We start from the raw sequence: 16,040 nt of genomic DNA, 5'->3' as shown, positions 1-16,040 counted from the left end.
GGAAATTAAAAATCGCGCACCATATGCCGCGTGGCCCGGGGAGGGAGCGGGGTGTCTCGGGCAGCGTTCGCATCTGCCCGAGCGGCCCCGCGGGGGGGCAGGTGCGATGTGCGCTGCCGCGGGGGGGGGGGGGGTCATAATCCTGCAATAACTCGCCGCCTTCCCGGCACCGAGCGGGGAAGGACAGTGACGGGGAAATAAGGGGAACCGAGGGGAAGGATGACACGAGTTCAGCCCAACCCAGTGGCAGAGCAGCCGGAGAGGCAGAGCCAATAGCTGCTTTTCATGCTCAGTGAGTCCGTCCACCTCCACCCCCCCTCGAGTCCTTAAGTTGCAGCTTTTAACTACCTCGGTGTTCAAAGAAAATATGATGCTCAGCGTGAACAGAAGGAAGAGCCTGCTGACAGGTAGACAGCATGGACACTGATCCCGGCAGGGCCGGCTGCTGAGAGAGGTACGTGCCTTCCAAGGCAGGGATCCGAAAGCAATCACATTTGGGATGCAAACTCAGAGCAGACTTTAATTTTCCAGCAGGGGGAATATGGAAATCTGGCTCCCTCGAAATGATTCATCCCCCCCCCCCTTCCCACCACCACCTCCCCTCCCCCTGCGTCCTCTCCCCATCCCTCCCAGCACAAAACACTTTGCTGCAGTCTCTCCATCTGGGTGCCTTAATGCTGAGTGCCTTAGTGTCCTTGCGGGTGCCGAAGTCGGGAGCGGAGGCTGAGCGAGACCTGGGGAGAGCAGGGTGGTACCCACGGGGCTGATGGGCTCTGGACCTGGGCACGGGCAGGTTGGCTCGTGCCAGACGCTGAGCAGGGATCCCGGCTGGTAAGAGCCGTCCCTGGGGAGCCAGGCGCTGCCCTGCTCAGCACGCGGCCGCTCGGGATGCGACCAGGGGCTCGCCCAAACTGGGTGCCTCGCTCCTCAGCAAGTGTTGGGGCTCCCAGGGAGGGGAGGGAAGGGGAGCGGGGGGGAGGCAGTGGAGCAGGGACGTCGGCAGAGTGAGCCTCCTCCCTCCCGGGGCTTTACACTCACAGAGGACCCTGAGCCAGCACGGCGTTCATCTCCCCTAAGACCCCTGCCCTGAACAGGCACTGGTTTGGGGAGAGGGGTGGAAGAGAAGGCTGGCTGAAGGATGCCTCTTTGCTGGTCGTGCGAGCCAGGGCTGTTTGCTGTGTTGGGGGACACCCTCTCCTTTTGGCTGGGGGGGCATCCGACCTGCTGCTTGGCTCTTGCAGCTGAAGGTTCCCCAGCAAATGTCTGGGTGACACCTCTCTGGGGAGGCAGAGGGAGGTGGAGATAACACTGGGACGGCAAAATCCCTTGTCTGGCGGTGGAAGAAAGTGGCTTCTCTCCCCTCGCTGTGTGGGAGGTGTTCAGGGCTTGCTGCCCCCAGGATTTATGTGTAATTCAGTCTCACGTTTATAAACACAGAGCTGTTTTCTCAGGCATGTCAAGGAGAATTAAAGAGGGGGGAATTGTGGGGATCCCCCAACCAGGGCTAGCAGGATCTGCCTGCCTCCTGGGTAGCTTGGAAGAACTTTTTGTGGTCTTGAGAAGAAGAGAGTAGCCGGTGTGTGTGTTCACTGAGCTCAGCGTTGGTCTGCCCCACCCCCGGGGCAGGGTGCTGAGACCAGAGCTGCTCCCAGCCAGTGGCCCTATTTTCCTTTTCCACATTCCCTGGTGCCGGAGCTGGTTCCTGTGGCTGTGCTGGTATAAATACTGTCTAGCAAACCCTTTCTGGAGATGATGCCATGAGGTGGCGCTTGGGAATAGGCAGCATCGCCGTGGGAGTCTGGAGAGCAAACACTTGTTGCTGCGAGCTGCACATTGCATGGGCCATGGGGAAACGGGGCACCCAGAGCCACTGGCCACACAAGCCCACACCTCTGGCCCACTGGCTGCTGGAAGGCAACACAAAAAGGGAGGAAAGACTTTCTGTAAGTTCTGGGAGGGATACACAGAGCAGTTGTGGCTGTGGAGATAGGAGGGTAAGAGTGAAAAGCTTTTTCTCTCAGCTCTGGCACTGAAAAGTGTGATTTTAATGATATTTCTTCAGATTTAGCCTTGTCTGGCATATGACTTCAGCCCTGTAACCTCCTTGGCAGGCTTTGCTTGTGCAAGTGGCTCCACGCACTCAGTGTGACATGGGTCTTTGCGGGAGGCTGCAAAAGGGAGAAGTTTCTGTGCAGTCTAGTGAGTTTTGTACGCTTTTCCGGACAGCCAGATGTACGCGGTGCTGAGCAGAACCTACCTCTCTAGTCTCAATAAATAGGCTGCTCCTGGAGTGGGGCTGCCCCAACCCTATAACACCCAGAAAAAACCTGCGGTTGGGCCATCCTGAAACATCTCGAAGGCCAGAGCAGAGCGGGGCTTGGGCAACCATCCGTCCCAGGGCACGTAGTGGAGCTCCCCAGGAGGGGCTGCGCGTAGCAAGGTCCCATGCAAAGCTCCCCAGGCCAGGACTGGCTGTGGGAGCACGCAGCGAGGCACGGTGCTGCCCGGGCTTACCAGCTCCATCCCACGTGCCACCGGAGAGAATCGGCCCCGGCCCTCGGGGACAGCAGCAGCTGGAGGTGGCTGGGTGGCAGCCGGGACCGAAGCAGCTGGCCACCTTCCAGTCCGGTTATCTCGGCACGGTGCTGCTCGCCACTGCCAGGGTCGGCGAGGGTTTGCCACTACCCCAGGGCAGAGTTCAGAGCACAGCCCAGCCCTCCTAGCCTCAAGGATAACCCTCCCCCTGACTTCCAAGACAAGGCATGCTTGAGAAGACAAAGGGAAGCATTGTAACTCATCATGCTTAGAGACATTATTAGGTACATAAGTTGTTTTCAGAGGTCCCAAATGCAATAACAGTTTTGCAGCCTAGCTTTAGTGTACAGAGAACAGACAGAAGCTGAAGAAGAAAAGAGCTGCTCGGACTAAAGTAAGAGCATCCACATCAGTGTTTGCATCCAGTTTCACTAAACTACATCCAATGCAACTTCCACTTGGAGACAAAAAAAAAAAAAAAAATATCACAGGCACAATCCCAGCTCAGAGACTAGACATGACAGTGGGGATCTGGGCGCAAGAGGCTTGCTGAGCCGTGCAGCAGCAGAACCAGCACCTTTTGGTGCCCTCGGTGTGGTGCAAGCCCTGGGGCAAGGCTGCTTTGCTCAGGCAGGGCCAGGTTTGGGGGATGTCCAACCTCGCCGGCGTGGAGGGCAGCTCACCCCGTGGGTGCGAGCAGGCCGGCGGCAGCGCCCGGGCTCTCTGCGGAGCGCGATGTTACCAGCAACAGCCCCGGTTCCAGCGCAAGGGAGCACGTCCCCTGTTAATCAGCATTTAATTAAAGGACATGCTGACATTTGGAAATCAGAAACAACTCTCCTGTGTGGGCTGCCTCTTTCTGCTGCTCGCCTCTTCTCTGAATCACTCCCTGACATTTTGCCAGATTAGGATGTGACTCTCTCTCCCTCCTTCCTTATAAAAATAAATTGAAAAGGAGATGCAAAGCCATCGCTGCTCCTGAGGGAGAGGATGTAGGGGACGGGGTTTCGCTGGGGAAAAACTCCCATTATTAATGGTGCTACTGTGGTGTCCTACAAAGACCCTGACTGTGGGGCAGGTTTTTTGTGTTCTGGGTGCTGCAGGGATGCTGAGGCAGGGGGTACTCACTGTGTTGGCGTCAGGAACTGGCTCTCCCTCTCCAAAACCGTTCAGAGATCTGTGCAGGCATCTCAGGTCCCCAGGCCAGCCCCAGGTGATGTGCCTGAAGGAATTGAAAGCAGACGGTGTGAACGCTGTGCAGGGAAGCAGGGAGACCCTGCAGCGACTGGCTGCGTGGGAGCAGGGGGGACCCACGGGGACCCGTGGCTGGGGCAGGATGGAGAGCCAGGGTTGGGGAGATGTTCAGCATCTTGGCCTCAGTGTGGCCCTGCTGACAGCGTCGCTTCGCAAAGCAGGGACCGACCAAACCCAGGCTGGGGGCAGGACCACTGTGCCCTGGAGCGTCTGCGTGGGGAAAGGCAGGGCACCCCTGCCCCCCCCCCTGCAGCCAGGCATGGGGGACCACTCTCCCCCATGTACAGACCCACCTGCCCCCCAGGTGGGACCCCGTCCCCTCACATTTCCACCCACCTGCCCCTCACAACCAGCCTCCCCGTGCCTCCTGTGTGCACCCCATGTGTTCCCCCCCCCTCCCCGTGCCACCCCCTGCCACGCAGCGTGGGTGAACGGGGTCAGGGCAGAGCTGTCCCCCAGCCCGGGGTCCCTTCCCTGCCCCAGCTCTGGGGGTGGGGGGGCAATCCCTCGCCCATCCCTCGCCCCTTGCATTACACGAGCCATAGCAGAGCAGCATCCCGCCTGTGCCGAGGTGCCCCCCGCCTCCCGCACCTTCTGCTGCTCTTGAAACGGGGCCAGCGATTCTGTTTATCTGTTAGCCCATGCCAGAGCTGGTAAAATGCAAACAGCAGTGAGGAATGGGGGAGGAGGAGGGGTAGTGGGGGGGAACCCTCACCGTTCGCTTCCCCTTGGCTGCTCATTTCAACCTTCTTTCAAGCAGAAATTACTCACATTAATCAAGAGTGAGAATGTGTTTGCAGCCCTGCAGATTTGGCAGTGCGGAATCAAATTCCATCAGTAGCAGCAGGAGGATGGGAGCCTGTATCTCTGCTGTGCACAGCCTAATAGAGCCATTGCCAGAGGAAATTGGATCTGAGAGCTCCCCTAAATTAATCTACCCTTTAAAAAAATGCCAGGAGATCTACATGACAAATGAGCGTTTGCAGTGGAAACTGATGCAAACATCCAGCACATCAGATCAGGATGGATCTGCCCCTCGGCCAACATCTGCAGGGGAAGAGGCACATGAGCAACCCCAATGAACGTGGGTTCCCTGCAGCCAGGGCAGGCGGCGGGTGGAGGAGTCCCGATGAGCAATTTGGGCCCCGAGAGTCGCTGGGACAGCGGAGAGGTGCAAAGCAATTGCTTCTGCAATAAGCCCCTCTCCTCTCCTCCTCCTGGCAGGCAGGATCGGTGCCAGAGGCGCAGAGCTGTGCGGGGCAGTGAGGAGCATCTCTGGAGAAGCCCAGCAAGGCAGAGCCGGGGGCTGGCAGGAGCGTGGGGCTGTGGGGCAGCACTGGGAGCTGCTGGGGCTGTGGGGCAGGAGGAGGCTCCCGGGGTTCTGGCTCATGTGTGCCGTGGAGCTGGGGCTCAGGTGCCACAGCTCGCTCCGCTTTAATAGAACTGCTGCTGCTCCAAGGTGATTGCTACTTTATTGGCTTATTTTTAGCCGCACGGTCGGGCTGAGAGTAAGATGGATGGGTCTTGTCTTGGGCGAGACTTTTGCTTGTAGTAGGAGCCTGAGCACGGGCCGGGAGCGACTGCTTTGAAAGCTGCCTTGAAAACAGCTGGGGCGAAACTCCCCGGTGCAGAGCAGGGAGCTCGCTGGGCCCCTGCTTCTGCCCTGGGGACAGTCCGTAGGGTGGGCAGGGGCTGGGCCGTGCCAGGTATAAACCCAGTATGAATTGGTGCAGGCTGCCTGCTGCTGGGAAATCACCTCCAAGGGGGGACCCCCAATGCAGTTTGCTTGCAGCATCCCCCGGTTAAATCCAAAGACCCAAGTGGTGGTCAGGGTCTGGTCTGCCCTGAGGGTCTCTCATCCCAGGGCTCTGTCTTCCCACTGGTGTTCCTCAGGAGCAGTCAAGCAGTGGGAATGCCGCCGAGCTCTGGCTCTAAGTGCAGCCGGGTGCTCCCCAGGGAAGGGCTGATCCCTGGAGCTGCTCCAGGCAGCACCCATCGGGTTAACCCCTCTGCACCACATCCCACCACGCTCTCCAACAGCCCTGCTCGTGCAGGCATATCCTCTACACCCCTCTGTAATTTTTTAACCGTGGACGATTGAAAGCGTTAGCATCTTTGCTCTGCTCTCAGCAGCACCCGATGATTGAATCTTGACCTTTATTTCCTAGGTTTATTAATTCCCTGCCCCTGTACTGGCTGAGCAGGGCCAGGCAGCGATGAGACAAGGAGCATTTCCAGTGCTTCCCTGGGACTGCTGGGAGTTTGCACCTGGGAAAAGCAACACCCAGGAGGGCTGGGGGAGAGGACTGGGTGCGTTGGGCATGAGGGTGGGTGCTGGCTACAGAGCACTTTGGCCAAGCTGGTCCAAACTGTGTCCATAGCACACCCCTTTGCTTCTCTTGGCTCCAGAGGAACGTCCCTGCAGAGGGAAGTGCCTTGCTCTGTGCATGGGCTCTGGGACACTGCCTGTGAGTTATGTTTGCAATCTAAGTGGGGCTGTGTGTTTGCAACTGGGTAACTAAGGCTTTCCGTGGTGATTTTTGCTCCCTGAATAGATGCACATCTGTGGTGTTTTGTTGCAGGAGGTTTGTTTGGTTGTCTACAGAAAATAAGCACCCAGGTGTCAGGATATTATGGCAAGGGGAAAATTAAATACCTGGGTAGCCAGATAAGAAAGAGTGTGAACTTGTTTAAAAAATCATCAAGCATACGTAGACAGTGTGTGGCAATAACTGGGCATCTCTGCCCGTCCCCAGTACCGCAGGGACCCGTGCTGCCTGGGGACCAGTGCCCGGGTGTGCCAGCCCTGTGTACCAGCGTGCCCCGTGCCCGCCCTGGCTGCGCGGCTGCTTGCCAGCGTGGCGGGCGCTGTGGCCAGCCAGGCCACAGGGAATATTGATTAGTTTTACAGTGTAGCCTGACAGAGCCTATTCTGGTGATGTAATGAAGACGGATGATCCCATCCCCTCGCCGCGGTGCTTTGGGGAAGGGGAAAATTATTCACTGCATCCTGAAGGGATGCTCTGTGGTTCTCCATCCCTCGCTCCTGTATCTCATCTAATTTCCACCTCTCTTGCTGTTTTTTTCTTCTTTCCATCCTTACGGCTCTCTGCCTTCCCTTGTCTCAGCACCCCACTGTCTCACCCCACCCCATGGGTCTGGTGTTCAGCCTGGCAGGCAGCTGAGTCTGGTCCAGAGCATCAGGGGTGAAGATCTCACTGCTGGAATGAGCTGGGAGAGGACTTGTTGCAGATCTTGGCTGCCCGCGGTGGAAAGCTCTCCGGCTGGGGCTCACCACGGCCAGAGCCATGACCCAGCCTTACGCCACAGCTCACCTCTCCATCCTCCTCTTCTTTTGTTCCCTGTCTCTCGTTCTTCACCCCCTGCCTTTGCTTCCCCCCTGATCTGCACGTGTGTCTCCTCCTCAGGGCCGCTGCCAGGGATGAGGCAGCCCAGCAGCCCTGAGCATCCCGGCTGCCTGCCCGGTTTGTGGCAAACACATCCCACCTCCAACGCGGGGCGAGACCTCGGCAGAGCGGCCCCGCTGGGAAACCCTGTGCGTGAGCCGAAAGCCTCATCCCAGGACCTGTTAAATGTCAATTAAGTGCAGCTCTGTGAGGTTGATGAGCTCTTTTCACAGCCTGGTCTGTGCATTTTGGAAACTACAGGCTGTGTTTTTTCCTCCAATGGCCAGCAGTTGTGAATCCATCTTTACAGTAACACCAGGATCAAGCATTCGCATGCCAGAAGGCAGTTATGTATAGTCATAAAAATGATTTAAAATTGGCCAGGGTTTTAAAAGAAAAAAAAAGAAAGCTCATATATTATCAGGTCTTTATTTCCCTTCTAGCTTTTACCCTTTAGGATTCATATTTTCAAGCTTTTCTCAACAAACAACACAGTAGGAAATGCTAAAGCATTTTTATATAAGAGCTGAGAATCCTCCAGAATCACAAGGCTGCAGGAAGAAAAAAAAAAACACCAACTGCTGTAATGCACGAGATACGATCTCCAGAGCTGCCAGCACCCTCTGCAAAGTAACCATCTCTACTACATCTTCAGAAACCTAACGGGTCTCATTGCTATCTTCCATCAGATCCAAACCCCATTGCTTCACAGACCTGACGTTCAGAAGGGATCCTCTGGTCTGGCCCGATGCGGGGGTGATGCCCAGCGGCTCCCTCACTTCCAGCTGAGCTCCAGCCTAGGAAAACCCTCAGTCCTGGAGCGAAGATTTCCAGGGATGCAGAGCCCCAGTGAAAATTGCAGCCTCTGTTTTAAAACTTTGAGCCTGTTCGGGATGTTTTGGGGTGGGATCTCTGGAGGTCCCATCAATGCCCTGTGCACCATCCGGCCAAGTTCTCTGAGGTGATAAATAAGTTCTTGTAAAACCAAGGGGGAAATCATCCCATAGCAAACACGTGGCACCTTTCCAGCCTCATGAGTCCTCTTGGATACACATGGCAGAGCAATTACTCTTTTTCGCTGATAAGGGAACTAATTTCATAAGTAGTGCAACTCCACTGTAAGCAGAGAGCTGGCTGCGCTGTTAGGGAGGAGAGGGAACTGTGATGCCCTGTAATTTTTAAGAAAATACATCTAAAAATAAGACACACTGGATACCTGCTTGTCTGTTACTGGATGCAAACGCGCTACAAACACAATGATGAACCTTTTTGTGCTCTGCTGTCCTTCTGCTGGCACTTCACCAGCCCACTTTTGGGATGACTTTTGGGGAAGAGCTTTGGAGGGCTGATGGGGGACAGGCCCCAGGCAGTGAGGAGCACATCCTCACATTTTGCAGCCACCTTTCCCTCCTGCTCCCAGCTCATGGCTCCAGCCTAACATCTGGCAAAGTTGAGTACCACAGGCAAAGCAAACGTCGCTGCTTGTGGCAGGCCAGGCTGAGAGTTCCTGTGAGATCAACCCCGCAAGCACTATTTCTTGGTGATAGCTCACTCACAAAGGAAAGAAATGGAAGCAAATCTTACACGACACGTTTATTTTTGTCATCTATTTATTAGCTCAGAGCAAAAGTCCTGCTGCGCTGCATTATGGGGATTATGCAAACGAGGGACATCAAGACAATTAAAAAAAAGCCCAAATGAGCACAATGTCAGAGCAGAGCAGATGCTGAGAGACGGCACAGCCCTCCCTGGCTGCTCCTGGCCTGCTGCAGCCCGGCTGGACCGCCTGCTCGGGCAGCCCCGTGCCCAGAGCCAACCTCTCGCCCTGTTCGGGTGCTCCTGCATCTCCTCCAGCTTGTGCAGACAACGCAGCCCAGCAGGTCATTAGGCCCATCAGTTAATGAGCTGCCCGATACGTCTCCCAGCGCGCTGCCCTCCCGTGGGGCTTCATCTGCTGCTTCTTCCCTGTTCGGGGTACGGATGCGTGGGGTGGACCCTGCTGCACCCTCACCCCATCGCGAGTGTTTGCTGCCCTCACCTAGACCAATGCAGCCAAAATCAGTGATTAGACTAATCCCAGGCAGAATTTGGATTTATGGGGTCACTGAGGGTGTTACCCACAGGGCAAAGAGCAGGGAGTGTCCTTGCCCCCTGCAAAGGACCTCCCGGCTCCCCAGGGCAGAGCTGCCCAATGCCCCACGTCCCGGCAAGAGGGGACCTGGCATGGGGTGAGGTAATGCTGTGCTCATGTTTCGTCGGGCACTGCTGCAGGAGGAGGATCTGGTTTGCTCCACGGGTCTGAAGCCCGGCTAAATCCCCACTGAATCACCCGTTGTTACACGGACAGCTCGGGATTTATGAGAGCTGAAGTGTGTGGATAGCAACGAGCAGGGGGGGGGGGAAAAAAAAAATGTCCCAAATCTGACTTGTCTTTGCTTCTGCAAACCTCAGAGGACTCGGAAGGTGGGCTTGGGGATTTAATCCTGTCTGAACCCCTCTATTTTGAGACGGAGGTGGAGGGAGAGCTTAAGGAGACTGAAGTGCATGTTGATAGCTGCATCCAAGCACAGCTCCTGCCCCGGCAGCTCGGAAGTGGAAAAACGCCGCTTCCCAAACGCCTGTGGAAAAGCACAGGCAGGCTGGTGCTTGGAGATATGGAAAGATGCAGGGGACAGCCAGGGAAACACGCTTCCATCCTCACTCTGCTAATTACGCTCATTAGGGAAGGAATGCTGCCTCTGATTTCGAGCTATACCAGCTATTTTTAATTTCCCTGCCTGCTGAAAGAGCACACCGGAGCACTCGGGTGCTGGTTTTTTTTTTTTTTTTTTTTTTTTTCTGGAAATGGGTATTTCTCCTCCCAGGTCAGACGCTCTTTTGTGTCTGCCTGGCTGGGAGACGGGGCCGAAGACAAAGCAGAAAGGAGAAAGCGGGAGAGAGGCGAGATGGGGAGAGGCAGCATCCCTGCCCCGGGCGGGGGGCACACGGGGGGCCGTGTCCCGTGGGTACCGGGCATCCGCGGTGGGCCGTGCGGGGAATGGGAAGCTGGCGGTGGAGCGGGGATGCAGCCGTGCGCGCGGCTCCGCGACCCAATGGGGAAAGCGCGAGAGACGGGAGATAATTTATGCACTAACCTCAGATTGGGGTTGCGGGCGGCCGTCCCCAGCCGGCGTGGGAGGGAGGCCTCTTCCCATCGCCCCTTCCACCCGCCTCCTCCCGCCCTGCAACCACACACAGCCACACAATCCCCTTACAATTAGGAAGACACCTATTCAGCACCGCTCTGGCATTGCTGGGCTTTTGTTCCTTCTCTTCTCGGCTGGCAAAGCTCTTCTTCCCCTCCGCACGGCTGTGTGCAGCGCTCGGCGGTTTGTTAAGTTGCTTTTCATAATCTCCACCAAAGAATTGCAGTCCCGCTGACGTCCCGCGATTGAGGCGGCGGGGAGGAGAGAGGAGGAGGAAAAAAAAAAAAAAAAAAAAAAAAAAAAAGGAGGAAAAAAAGTAAGACAGCATTTTTCTCTTTCTTTCTTTGTTTGAAGTCTTGCCTGGAGGAGTTGTGTGTGTGAGAGAGGGAGGCAGTGGCTAGCAGCGGGTGCAGAGGCTGCACGCTCAGCGTACGATGGGCATTTGTAATGAGCACATGCAACCTCCCCCCCCCCCCAACACCTGCATCCAGCAGCTCCCGTGTGCGTGCATTACCTGCACAGCTCCCCCCGGGACTGGAACTCTGCGGGCATTGCCTGTGTGTGAGCATCCCAAAGCCACTCAAGTCCTTTATCTGTTTATCGTGTATGTTGAAAATGTGTTTGTGTATGTGTATGTGAATATATAGATTTGCATCTGTTCACAGTGTTGTAGCTAATGTGTGGCATTTGCTCGCAGTAGTTATATTCTTGTGGATATACATGTGATTAGCTGAAAAAAAAAATATCTCCTTGTTTTAGGTGAGAATAATCACCAACTGGTCAAAATTTGTCACTATATGAATGTTTGTGAAGACGTGTGTATATATATTCATGTGTATTCACATGACTTGTGTTGACACACAATTACATGCAACACATGTTAATGTACTTACCAGCTAAATTGCACGTGAGCTCTTTAACTGTTGGATTTCAGTATGAAGTGTGCACTTGTATGAGTGTTCCTATATATGAATATGTGTTTGTGTACATATATGATAAGTTTTTTGTCTTATTCAAATACCACACATGTGGAGTGAGGGTGTTTTTGTAGGACTGGCTATGTGTGCATGTGTGCAAACTCTTTTGCATTGTTTATAATGTGTATAAAATCCGTGCACCAGCCCCTGATTGCAGGCAGAGAAACTCTGCCTGGTGCAGAAGTGTGTTCTTCTTTTTGATGAGTGTGAACTGAAGGGCGAAGAGCAGGTTTGGTAGTGCTCGTGCCTTGCTGAATATCACCGAATCCTGTAAGAAAAGAGCATGAAGTGCCGGTGTGGTCAGAAGAGCTGGGTGTGCTGGTGGAACTGCATTTGAGCAGTCCTGCCTCTGGCTGCAAACTTGCAGCTCCAACACCAGTGCTGGTATTCGGCACAGCAGAGCGGGAGGCTCTCCGGGTTCTCTCCGATGAGGTAATCCCGAAGAAAGAGATAAGGGAAGTGGTGCATGTATTAACCTGAACGGTGATGTCACTGGGGGAAAAAGAAATTAATTACTTTGAGACTGGAATTGCCTTGATTTCAGTGTCATTTGATTCCTGCCGTTATTTCAGACGTGCTGGGGTGCTGACACCGAAGGGACTCCGGCGGTGGGGTCCTGAGGGCTGGCTCTGGGGGGACCAAACGGTTCCCAGTGGATTGTGCAATGATTTGGGTACTGGCATACAGGGACTCTGTGTGTGTGTGTGTGTGTGTGTGAGAGCCTGGGTGCACTCGCGTGTCTGGGCTGCGATACCCCGTTAAGGAGAAGAATAATTTTTCTCTGCTGGAAGCATCAGCAACAGCAAGGAGAGGGGAGGGTGACAGACCCTCCCAGCCCTGCTCCAAGGAGTGGGCTGGGGGTGCCCGGAGGGACCCAAGGGATGTCCCCTCTTGGTTTTTGCAGGTCTGTGTGTCCCCAGGGAGTGGTGGCAGACCTTCAGCAAGCAACAGGGCTGGGTGGGACCAGGGCTGGGGTGGTTCCAGGCAGAGAGAACAGGCTTGGGTAGGGGCTTGGGGCACCTTTGCACTGTGTTTATGGGTCTCCCCATGGGGTTCATCTTCCCTCCAGGTGTGGCTGTTCCTTGGGAGGGAGCAATGGGACCCTGGTGTTCTGTGCGGCAGGGTGAGCAATGGAGGAAAGGTCTTCAAAGTGGAAAAGAGACACTTTCTCCACCAGAATTTCTCCTCATGCTAATAGTTGTCACATTATGTCACGAGTCCCCGATGACTTGTCAGCAGAACATGACAAATCACTGGTAACAGTGAACAACAGAGCCAGCAGCAGACGAAACACAAATATCTCACGTCTGCATCACCTTGGACCTGACACGGAGGATGCATCCACGATGCTCCTCAAGCCCCAGGCGTGGATGCCACCGTTCCCTCTCCAGGGGCTAATCCACGTGCTGTCTCTTATTTCAGCCCCACATTTCCTACTCACAGGGCACTCTGCCCTTGCACACTGCCTGTTGCACCAAGCTGCTGACAACAGCAGAAAACAACCCATGAGCTGGGGTCTGCCCGAGCTTGGCTTTGAGGAGATCTTCCCTCCGGGACTGCCAGCTCAGGATGACCATGGCAGAGACCCCGCAGAGCCCAAAGCAAGAGCAAGCTTGAGTTCTCAGTGCCTAGACATGGTTCAGCAAACCCCAGGAGGGCGTGAATAGCTGCGTGAGGCTTAACCACCCTTCTGCCTTGCACAGGCACACAATGGCAGGTCCCACGTGGGCAGACCATTAACCTGTCCCATTTCGATCCCAGTCACCTCAGCTCTTGCTAATCCTCTCTAGCTGGCAATGGGGAGCATTAGAGGGGAGGGTCACCCCAGGCCCACAGCTCTGCCTTCACCTGCCAGCTCTCCTTGTCCCACTGGTCTCACTCGTGCATCCAGAGGGGAATCCCCAGTGGGAAGCCCACCAGTGTCCTGTGTTGTAGCCAGATGGGGGTTGGACAGGACAGCCTGGATGGGAATATCTGCCAGGAATCCTTCCTTGCGTGCGCAGGTTAAGTCAAGGGGGAGTCTGGGGGGGGTCAGCACAGCCGCTGGGCAAGTGCAGGGATCACAGCATGGAGCAGCAGTGTTTGCAAAGGAGGTTGCAGTTTCTCTTGTTTGTGCCAGAGCAAATCCCTCCCCCACCCCCGGTGCCAGCAAGGGAAAGGAGCCTCGGTGGAGATGGGTGGTTAAACCCCCTTCTAACGTGGTGCGAAGCTGTGGTGTGAATCCCAGCTGAGCGCTGGCGGCTGTCCCTGCTCCTGTCCCAGGAGGGAGCCAGGTCTCCGGCTTCATAGGAGCTGTCTGAGCTTGTGCGTGCGATAGCACAGCCACGTGCAAAGGGGGTCTGGGGTCTGGTCTGCGAGGGGAGCAGAAGGGTGCCTCAGCAGGCCTGAGACTGACTGATCTCTTTTCTTCCCAAGCTTGCGCCCGGGGTGATGTCCCTGAAGTCACTGGAGTCACCCTGAGGCAGGTCTGAGCCCAGGGCAGTGGTTCCTCAGGGGAGTCAAAGGGGCCACGCTGGTGTGGGGGTGATGGTTATCCTGCCTTTACTTTCTGCCTCTGGACAAAGCACCTTGGACTCTCCCGGGGCTCTTTCCTCACCTTCCTCCTCTAATTCCTCCATCTCTTTGTTCCCTCCCTCTAGTTGCTCTCCGTCACTGAACCATCCCCTTCAGCCCACCAGTTTCCTTCTCTCTGCATTACCAAGCCCAAGTTCCTGGAGATCTGAGGGGAGCAGCACTTGCCCTCCTCACCCTCCTGCGAGCGAGGGACCGGCCCCTGCGCAGCAGGGGATGCTCGGGCTGCACCCCCAGCCTCAGCCCCTTCCTTAGAGAGACCTTTGCTCACCAGCCTTGTGCTCCTCCAGCAAACCCAGACAAATTCCCCCCTGGCTTCTGCAGCATCTCCTGCCTCACAGCCCAGACTTAATTACAGCTGGGGCTGCGGGAGCTGAAATATCTGTGACCAGGAATGTGCTAAAAGGCCCGGGAGGATCTTGTTAGCGAGTGACTTACCTGGATTCCTGAGCTGCGTTTGCCCTCTCTTAATGGGCTGTGTGGCAAATTGATGGCTAGTTTGCAGGAACAGATCTGGGTCATTATCTCTCGTCCCTTCCTTCTCTACGTCTCTCACCCCTCCACCTTGAAAAAAAGCCAGAGGAAACGGCAATGCTCCACGGCGTGGGGCTGAGCAGAGGCAGCGCAGAGGGGTTTGGGGTTCGGCAGGGTCATACGGGCTGTGACCCGAGACACACAAGTAATGGTCTTGGGGTCCTGGGACCAGACGAGCCCTTCCAAGGGTCACTTGGTTCAGGTGCAGGTCCTCTGCTCAGCACTGATTTGTTGGTTTGCAGAGCACAGAAGCACCAAGGGGTCAAGCCAAAATGAATTTATTCTTACTTTTTTCAGGAAGCTGAGAAACAAAATCATCTAGGGTTGGAGAACATTTTGTTTCACACAGAGAAAAAGCTTTCATTACATTTCCAGTCACCTAAAATACGTATTTTTATTAAAAATGAAGGAGAGCTGGAAGTGGCATGCTGTTCCAAATGGAAAAGTGGGAAGGAAAGGTTGCAACTTCTCAGAGCTGGTTTTGTACCCGAAGCTGACTGGTACAAACAAACTGGATTTGCAAAATATTCCTCCCGGCTCAAACTTGCCTGTTCTAGTGAGAACATTTCTGCTCCCTAAAGCAACCTCAGGCACCCATGGAAAAGCCAGTCCTGTGGGAGCCCAGTGCGGGGCTGAGCTGTGCCGGGGCAGTCGGAGCCCAGCTCTGCACGCCCCGTCCCCCTCGGCACCTCACCAGCCCCAGATTTCCTACACACGTCCCTGAGCTAGGGAAAGCCAGGCTCTGGAGCACTGGGACCCGCTGGAAGGGGAAAACACATCTCATGGGTGTTGGGCTGCGTGAGCAACGGCTGCTGTGCTGGAGAGGGGTGGGCTGAGCGTCCCCGTGGGCATAAAGCAAAGCGCAAAAGTAGCCAGAACATAGAAGGATTTATTTTTCTCTCCTTAAAACAAAGCAGACCAGGTTTACATTGTATTCTGTGTTTTGGAAGGAGCGCTTGGCCCTTCCTGAGCCTGTGGATTTTCGGTGGCTGCCAGCGCATCCCGGCCTCTCCCGAATGCAATGCTGCAGCGCCCGCAGCCGAGCGGCAGCTGCTGTGCGCGGGCTGCGATGCTGCCGTCACCTCTGTTGCTGCAAACGCGGATTTATTGAACACATCTTCCGGGCAGGTCGTGGTAAGGGTGTTGTAGACGGTGTAGACAGATGCCTGTGCAGGGGAGCGGCAGGGAAGCAGATCTGCATTGCTTTCCTGGGCTCATCATTGAGGATGCACTGGGGTGTTGCTCAGCTTACCTGGTCTCCCTTTTTATTGCCTGTAAGAGTTGGGGGATTTAGATGGCACTCTGGAAAGATTTGGGTTATATCTGTTTTGTTAAAGCAGCTATCAATACAAAATCAGGTGATGAGAAAGCTGATTAAAATCCATAAATAACTCCAGTATTACTCTATCCATGGGACGTACAAGCAACAGACAGCGTGCACCTTTAGCTGTACAGAGCACCAATAAAACAAATGCTTTTGAGCCTCCTCTTCCCCACATAGATGTTTCTATAAAGCCAAAAAGTCCAACCATAATGACTTGGAGGGCAAAGTAAGGCACGCTGAAGGCTGGGAAATG

At 55.1% G+C, this 16,040-nt stretch overlaps 1 long non-coding RNA gene across 2 annotated transcripts in view; it reads left to right on the top strand.

The window, feature by feature from the left end:
- The first annotated feature begins 254 nt into the window (after nt 1–254).
- Nucleotides 255–16,040, top strand: part of LOC116965596 — a 32,671-nt gene continuing 16,885 nt past the window's right edge. Inside the window, exon 1 of one of the 2 annotated variants that reach the window (XR_006166027.1) lies at nt 255–454. This is a non-coding gene — a long non-coding RNA (uncharacterized LOC116965596). The remainder of the gene's footprint in view (nt 455–16,040) is intronic. The other variant, XR_006166026.1, reaches the window with a different exon arrangement.

Source organism: Tyto alba, unplaced genomic scaffold, assembly GCF_018691265.1.
Source record: "Tyto alba isolate M040663 unplaced genomic scaffold, T.alba_DEE_v4.0 Super-Scaffold_30, whole genome shotgun sequence".
In the NCBI taxonomy this organism is placed as follows: domain Eukaryota; kingdom Metazoa; phylum Chordata; class Aves; order Strigiformes; family Tytonidae; genus Tyto; species Tyto alba.
Note: the sequence above shows the minus strand (reverse complement) of the source record. Positions and strands in the feature narration are given on the sequence as shown.